Consider the following 8,263-nt stretch of genomic DNA (forward strand, 5'->3'; position numbering starts at 1 on the left):
AGAGAAAAACTAAAAATTTTGTACTAGCAATGTAAAAAGGATAATTTTTTATTTGGAATCAGACACTTAGAATTCTCATCCATAGACATTCTGGATAACCCTGTGAAGGGAGAGTGAGCAGCATTCCAGTCTCTCCTGTCTTTTCCACTCACTGAATTACCTTTATTCACTCTTTCCACTTCTTCCTAATTTAAGACGGTTTCTCATTGGCTCTTGGGATTTTTCTTCTCTCTGCCCCATAAGCATCCAGTCTGTGCTGCGTCTGCCTCTAATATGTTTGCACTGAGGACACAATCTTACTTGCTTTTCTCTTTGTATTTTCCCCATTTGTTTCTCTGACAGGTTTTATTTCTATTCCTTATGGTATTTGTCTAATATTTTCTTAGTTTTTCTAAATTAAGTCTAGTTAACTGTGTTTATTTCTTCAACTTCTGTACTGTCAATTTATGGTAATCTAGTTTTATCCAGGGCCATCAAGAATAATTGCCTCTGCTCTTTACTTAGTTAACCTATTGTTTGGAGACAGTCTTTTGCCTATTAAAATTAGTCACAAAAGTCATTAAACCATGAAATATTATTCATGGCTTTCTGTTTAAAATACAATATTAGTCATTTTTTAAAATATTTCTTTGTATGGAATTACATTATACTGAGTTGTAAATTTTTAAAACAGAGCATCCCCCAAATTATCTGTGTAGCAGATTTCATTATATTCTCCTGTTTTTCACTTCAATGTAAAATTACAGAAAAAATTAACCCCAAAGTAAAATAAAACCCACACTTAAAATATAGTAAACTAGGAAACAGGGAGATGTTGATCAGAGGGTACAAACTTCCAGTTATAAGATGAATAAGTTCTGCAGATCTAATGTACAGCACGGTGACTTATAGTTAACAATGCTATAATTATATACAGTCATGCATCACTTAAGGATGGGGATATGTTCTGAGAAATGCGTTGTTAAGTAATTTCATCATTATGTGAACACCATAGAGTGTACTGACACAAACCTAGATAGTATACCCTACTACACACCTAGACTATATGGTACTAATCTTACGAGACCACCGTCATATATGTAGTCCATCATTGACAGAAATGTCATTATGTGGCACATGACTGGATGTTGACGATAAAAATGTCAAGTAGTCCTGAAAGGTTTATAGTGAGTGTTATGAGTTGAATTGTGTGCCCTAAAATGATACGTTGAAGTCCTAACATCTGGTCCCTGTGAATGTGACCTTTTTTGGAAATAGAGTCTCTGCAGCCACAGTCAAGTTACAATGAGGTCTTTAGGGTGACCTCTTATAAGGACACCAATATGACTGGTATCCTTATAAGAAGAGGGACTTTTGGAGACAGCAACACACAGAGGAGAATGCCATGTGAAGACATAGACGTAGAGTAAATACGGCCACGTGAACACGGTGGCAGAGATTGGAGTTATGCTGCCACTAGTCAAGAAACATCTGGGGTCACTGGAAGCTGGAAGAGGCAAGGCAGGATTCTCCCCTTGAACTGTTGTGGGGAGCATGGCCCTGCTGACACCTTGATTTGGGACTTGTGGCCTCCAGAACTGTGAAAGAATGAATTCCTGTTGTTTTAAGCTACCCAGTTTGTGGTGCATGGTTACCACAGCCCTGGATATCTAACACAGTGAGGAACAAATGGCCTTTGCCTCTGTCCTCCCAAAGCCTTCTGCAGATGCAGCCACCTGTATTTGAGAATCTTTTTCTTATTTGAATACCTTAATTGTCACAGTCTCTAATATTTTATCAAGGAGGAGTTATAGCACAGTGATGGGATGGGAGGGGAGAAAGGGTCCGTTAATTTACATTACAAAATGAAAATACACAACATATCATTGTAAAATATAGTATAATTAGGAATCTCAGGTGCTAAAATAGTTAACTAACTACAATAATTATTACTCTGTAGCTCAGGAACCAGACACTTGGACACATGACAGGCTGCATTGAGAAAGGGAAGACCTAAAGGAAGTGAGGGTGTGAGCCATATGGACATGTGGGGGAAGGATACTTCAGGCAGAGGGAACAGCAGGTGCAAAGGCCCTGAGACGGGAATGTTGTTGGCATCGTTGAAAAAGAGCAAGGAGGCCTGCATGGGGGACAGTCAAAGGAGGTGAGGTGGCAGGGGCCAGATCACACAGGGCTTTGTAGATCCTGGTAAGAATTTTCACTTTGCAATTGGAGAGTTCTCAGCAGAGGACTGACATGATTTGCTCTACATGATAACAACACTCTGGCTGCCGGGTTGAAAGAAGGCTGTAGGAGGTATGAGGACAGAAACACAAAAGCCAGTAAGGAGGCCACTGCAATAATCCTGGTAGGTTATTTTGATGCCTTGGACCAGGGTGGTGGCACTGGGGATGAAGAGAAGTAATCAAACTCTGGATCTGTGTTGGAGACAGAGCTGACAGGTAAGGCTGATGGATTTGGTGTGGCATGAAGGAGAGGAGTCAAGGATGATGCCAAGGTTTCAGGCCTGAGCAACTGGGAAGAACAGGGATGGGTAAGACTGCAGGAGGGACTGGTTGGGAGGGGAGGTCTGGGGAGCTCAGGTTGGGATATGTTAAGTTTGAGATGTGACTAGTCAGCAAGTGGAAGTGTTGAGTATATGGACCTGGAGCTCAAGGAAAAGGTCTGTGCTAAAGACAGTGTGGGAGTCATCATCATAGAGGTATTTAAAGCCTTAAGACTGGTTAGATCACCTAGTGATATATAAATGAGCCAAAGATGGCCTCTGTGCATTGGTCCCTAGGTGGTTTATTTCTTCACTGTAGGCTGAGAGCTGTTAGCTTAAAAGCCTGCCAGCACCAAACTTAAAATTTTACACATCTATTTATTTTAAACATAGCCCAAATAAGCAAAGTTTTAGACATCTAGGGCCTGCCTGCTTTGCATACCTTTGCCAAACTAAACCCATCATCTGCTGGCCATTGGTAAGGTAGAAATTTATGGCTGTAAGACCCCAAGCCTTCTAAGTTATGACTCCTGGCTCGTAGAGCTCTCAGACCCAGCAACTCCCTGCCACGCTGCCAAGTGCTATTACTCAGACACACGGCCCCCTCCCTGAGAGTTCCCTTGCCCTCCTCCCCTTCTGAGTAGCAACCCTCATGGTGCAGCTTCTGGACAGATTCCTGCTGTGAGGGACCCCCCCCCCACAACTTGTGAGAGCATCATGTCACCCAATAAAGCATGTGTGTGCTAATGCGACCTCATGGTCATGTCTTTTTCTTTGATCCGTCCCCAAATCCCTGGAACACCCTACACCTAGGAGTGAGTGAGGACAAAAAAGGGAAGAGGTGTAACTGCTGAGCCCTGGGACACACCAATGTCGTTCTAAGCATTTGTCTCAGAGATGAAGGGGAACCAGCAGCAGAGGTGGAGGAATAAAGGCCAGATAATGGAGGAGGGAAACCAGGAGAGTGGTGTCCTTGAAGCCAAATGAGGAAAACTGTTATAAGGAGACGGGTCAGCTGTGTCAAACGCTGCCAACAGGTCTAGAGGACTGAGAAGGAGCTCTGGATTTCACATGACATCTTGTGTTGCTGCTCCTCAGAACCAGTTCCCCACTATGCTGTGGCTGCTCCAAAGTGCTTCTCTCCTGTTCTGTTTGCCCCACAGTCCCTCTCATGGCTTCACTAAATCCGTGGTCAGCATGGATTTTCTTAAAGGACCAGAGACCACATATTTTAGGCTTTGAGGGCCATACGGCATCGGTCACAACTATTCAACGCTGCTATAGTGCAAAAGCAGCCATGAACAACAGGTAAACAACTTAGCATGCCTGTGTTCCAATAACACTTCATTTATGGGCACTGCAATTTGAATTTCATGTAGTTTTTACATGTCACAAAATTATTCTTTTGCTTTTCCTCCCAACCATTTAAAAATGGACAAACCATTTTTTTAGCTCACACAGCGGTATGAAAAACCGGCAGTGAACCAGATTGGGCCTGTGGGCTGTATGTAGTTTGCTGACCCCTGATTTAAATCAATCAGGTTCTTTCTTATTTTTGCCTCCTGTCTTCCTTGAATCTGTCACCATATGGCTTTAGCTACTTTGTGTAATGGAAAAGAACTTGGACAGGCCACTTTATCTACTTAATTATCTGGGGGAAGTACTCCCAGAGGCAAAGAAGCTTCTGCTCTCATTTCTTCCACCCTCTGGATTAATTTCTCGATGTTTTTAAGTTTGTTGGCTTAGTACGATAACACTAATACGTATGTGGACCAAACATACAACATATTGAGCCCATTCCCCTTTTGAAACAAAGTTTCTTTAATGCCTTGTTATCTTTCTGTCAATGTGAAAAAAATGGAAATGTCAAAAATCTTTCCCATCTTGTTTTAATATCTCAGCTAAATGCCAAAAACCTAGGTTATTAATGGAACTGTACAAGAGCCAAAAATAAAAGGGCTGGGGGGAGGAGGAAGTACATGATATTAATTTCCTATCCTCCAAAAATTTTGAAAAAAACAGTGGGTGCCTAATAAATGTTAATGGGGGTAGTTAACAGATTATCAGTTACTCTTTAAGGAGCTATTCAGGGACTCACATTTCTTGCCATGTGACCTGTGCTACATAAGTAAGTCCAAGAAAAATCTGTAATCTTTTTTACAAAAGTTAGTACTAGCCTAGAGGCAACATTATATTTCAAGCAAAGATATTAGATACACTCGAGTCCTTTCTAGCAGTACTTAAGTACATTCCAAAATCAGGAACATTTAGAGCAATGTGAATCTTAATGATCAGATTTTTAGGACATGCTTTTGAGTATCTAGTATTGCTCTTGCAATCTTCTACATATTAAAAAAATATATTTTTGGCATTTCCATATTACAACCAATAAATGAATGATTGTCCATAGATTTGCTTCATACAAGAAGAGGGGACCAAGATGATGACATAGGAGGGTCCTGAACTTCCCTCCTTCCACCAATGCACTGAACGTAGAGCTACACACAGAGTACTTCCCTCAGAGAGAAATCCAGAAACTAGCTGAGCGCCTCCTACACGTCAGACAAATGAGAAAATACCCACATCAAAGCAGATAGGAAAGGCTGAGACACACTCCCACAGTGAGTCCACCCCTGGCACAGCACCATACAGTCAGGAGGGAACCCCCAATCCCAACTCCTAGCTTCTCCCTGAGGAGTGAAGGATTTGGACCACACATCTGACACTCCAACTTTAAAGATTCCCACTCAAGGAACAGGCCCCTAAAACACCTAACTCTGTGTCAACTTTCAAAAATAGAAACCAGTTTAAGAGGCAAAGCATTTATTTGGGATCAAAGATTTGCAATTCAGGGAGCACAGATTCAGGTAGAAACCTAAATAATGCCCCATTGGGGAGTAAAAGTCTGGGCTTTTAGAGGCAAAAAAGGAAGGTTTGTATTACAAAGAATTTTAACTGGAGTTAGAGGTAAAAGCTAGTCTTGGCTAAACATTGTCTATTGATTCTATCTTCAGAAAGTCCACAATCATCAGGCTTTGTGATCAGGATGTCTGTTCTCTGTTCTCCTGCTGATTTGTCAAACAATTGCTTGTAAAACAATTACCCCTTTGACCTCGTACAAAGGTTTGGCTGAGTCCAAGGTCCAAGACAGCAAGGCAGTTTCTCTGGAAAGACAGCTCCAACTCCATTTTAAAATGGCTCCACCAAAGTCAATTTTGACATGTGAAAGCTAATGGGGTTTGGGTCCACGAGACCCACAGGACTGTAGCAAACAGTTCTTAACAGCACAGGAGCACTTGTGCGGTGGCTATCTGCGGGGCTCAGTGCAGAGGTAGCAGACAAAAACACCCATCCCTGTCTTCCCCTGAGGGATGTGACTACACACCTTACAAACTGCCGCCAGAGGGTCTAGCTTCTGATTTAGCACACATTTAGGGGCTGGCTGCAGTCCTCCCAGGAGGCCAGGAGAGCTGGTGGGCACTTCCCCTACCTTCTCCCTCTGCTTAGGTCCAATGATAAAATCAGATTGCCAGCATCTCTCTGGAAGGAGCTTGTACACATGTCTAGTACCCCAGCTTTTGTGGCTGCTGCATGAGGGATAGGACTCCTGATCACCTGGCTCTGAAAGCCAGTGGGAAGTGCATTCATGAGTTCCACAGGACTATAGCAAACAAAGAAGCAGTTTTTAAATGGTGCAAGAAGACTCCCCTGCAGCTATACACTGGGGCTTAACTTAGAGGGAGCAGGCAAAATGCCCATTTCCCAATTTTTCCCTGAAAGGGGCTTAACTATATACTTTTCCATCTGCTGCCTGAGGATCTGGCTTCTAATCAGCCTACGTCTAGGTGCTGACACCAATTCTCCCCTTTGGGACATTGATGAGTCTTGGCACACCTCAATTACTGGGAGCCATTAAGGACAAAGATGGCAGCTTGTACAATCACAAAATTTTGAGAGACAATCAGAAGCTCACACCAGGCTGATTGACAAGGTTTATCTCCTACTTGAGCCAAATCTGTCAAGACTGGGAGAGGTGGCTGTTATATCTAACATGTGGGCACCTACACAGAGAGAGAAGAAAATTGAGAAACAAAGAAATGTTCCAAACAAGAAACAAGATAAATCTACAGAAATAGATTTTAATGAAACAGAAATAAACGATTTACCTAATAGAGAGTTCAAAATAATGGTAATAAAGATGCTCATCAAGGTCAGCAGAGCAATGCATGAACAAAGTGAGAATTTCAACAGAGACAGAAAATATAAATAAGTATCAAACAAATCATACAGCTGATTAATACAATAATTGCACTGAAAAATTCACAAGAGGGGTTCAAAAACAGACTAGATCAAACAGATGAAAGGATCACTGAACTCAAAGACAGAGCAGTGGAATTCATTGAATAAGAGGAGCAAAAAGAAAAAAATGAAAAAGAATGAAGATAGCTTAACGGACTGATGAAACACCATTGAGTGGACCAATATACACATAACAGGGGTCACAGAAGGAGAAGAGAAAGAGAAAGGAGCAGAAAGCTTATTCAAGGAAATAATAGCCAAAAAATTCCCTAATGTGAAGATACAAACAGACACCTAGATCCAAGAAACCCAAAGAGTACCAAATAAGATGAACCTATACCAAGACACGTAATAAACTGTCAAAAGTTAAAGACAAGGAGAAACTCTTAAAAGCAGCAAGAGAAAAGCAACTTGTTACCAACAAGGGAACCCCCATAAAACTACCAGTGGATTTTTCAGCAGAAACTTTCCAGGTCAGAAGCGAGTGGGATGATATATTCAAAGTGCTGAAAGAAAAAAACTGCCAACCAAGAATACTCTACCCAGCAAAGCTGTCCTTCAGAATTGAAGGAGAGAGAAACAGCTCTCCAGAGAAACAAAAGCTGAAGCCGTTCATCACTACTACACCAGCTGAAATGAAAGCTACTAATCAGCTAATTAGTAACATGAAAACATATTAAAATATAAAACTCACTGATAGAGGTAAATATATGCTGATCTTCCTTGACTTATGATAGGGTTAAGTCATGATAAGCCCATCATAAGTTGAAAATGTCCTAAGTTGAAAATGCATTTAATATACCTAACCTACCGAACATCATAGCTTAGCCCAGCCTACCTTAAATGTGCTCAGAGGGGCTGGCCTGGCAGCATAGTGGTTAAGGTCGCATGCTCCACTTCAGCAGCCCAGGGTTCACGGGTTTGGATCCCAGGTGCAGACCTAGCACTGCTTGTCTGGCAGCATCCCACATAAAAAACACAGAGGAAGATTGGCATAGATGTTAACTCAGGGCCAGTCTTCCTCACACACACACAAAAGTCCTCCGAACACTTACAGTAGCCTCCATTTGGGCTAATAAACTAATATACCCAACATGGAAAGTTTTTTATAGTGAAATGTTGAAAGTTCATGCACTTTATTGAATACTGTACTGAAAAGGAAAAACAGAACGGTTGTATGGGTACAGAATGGTTCTAGTGTATTGTTTACCCTCATAATCACATGGCTGACTGGGAGCTGCAGCTCGCTGGTGCTGCCCAGCATCATGAGAGAGTATCATACCACATATCACTAGCCTGGGAAAAGATCAAAATTCAAAATCTGAAGTACAGTTTCTACTGAAGGCATATCACCTCACCATTATAAAGTCAAAAAGTCATAAGTCAAATCATCTTGAGTTGGGTACCATCTGTAGTTAAATTTAGAATACTCTAATATTGTGATGGTGGTGGGTAAATCCTTATAATTCTAGTATAAAG

Source organism: Equus caballus, chromosome 22 (genome assembly GCF_041296265.1).
Source record: "Equus caballus isolate H_3958 breed thoroughbred chromosome 22, TB-T2T, whole genome shotgun sequence".
NCBI classification, from domain to species: Eukaryota; Metazoa; Chordata; class Mammalia; order Perissodactyla; family Equidae; genus Equus; species Equus caballus.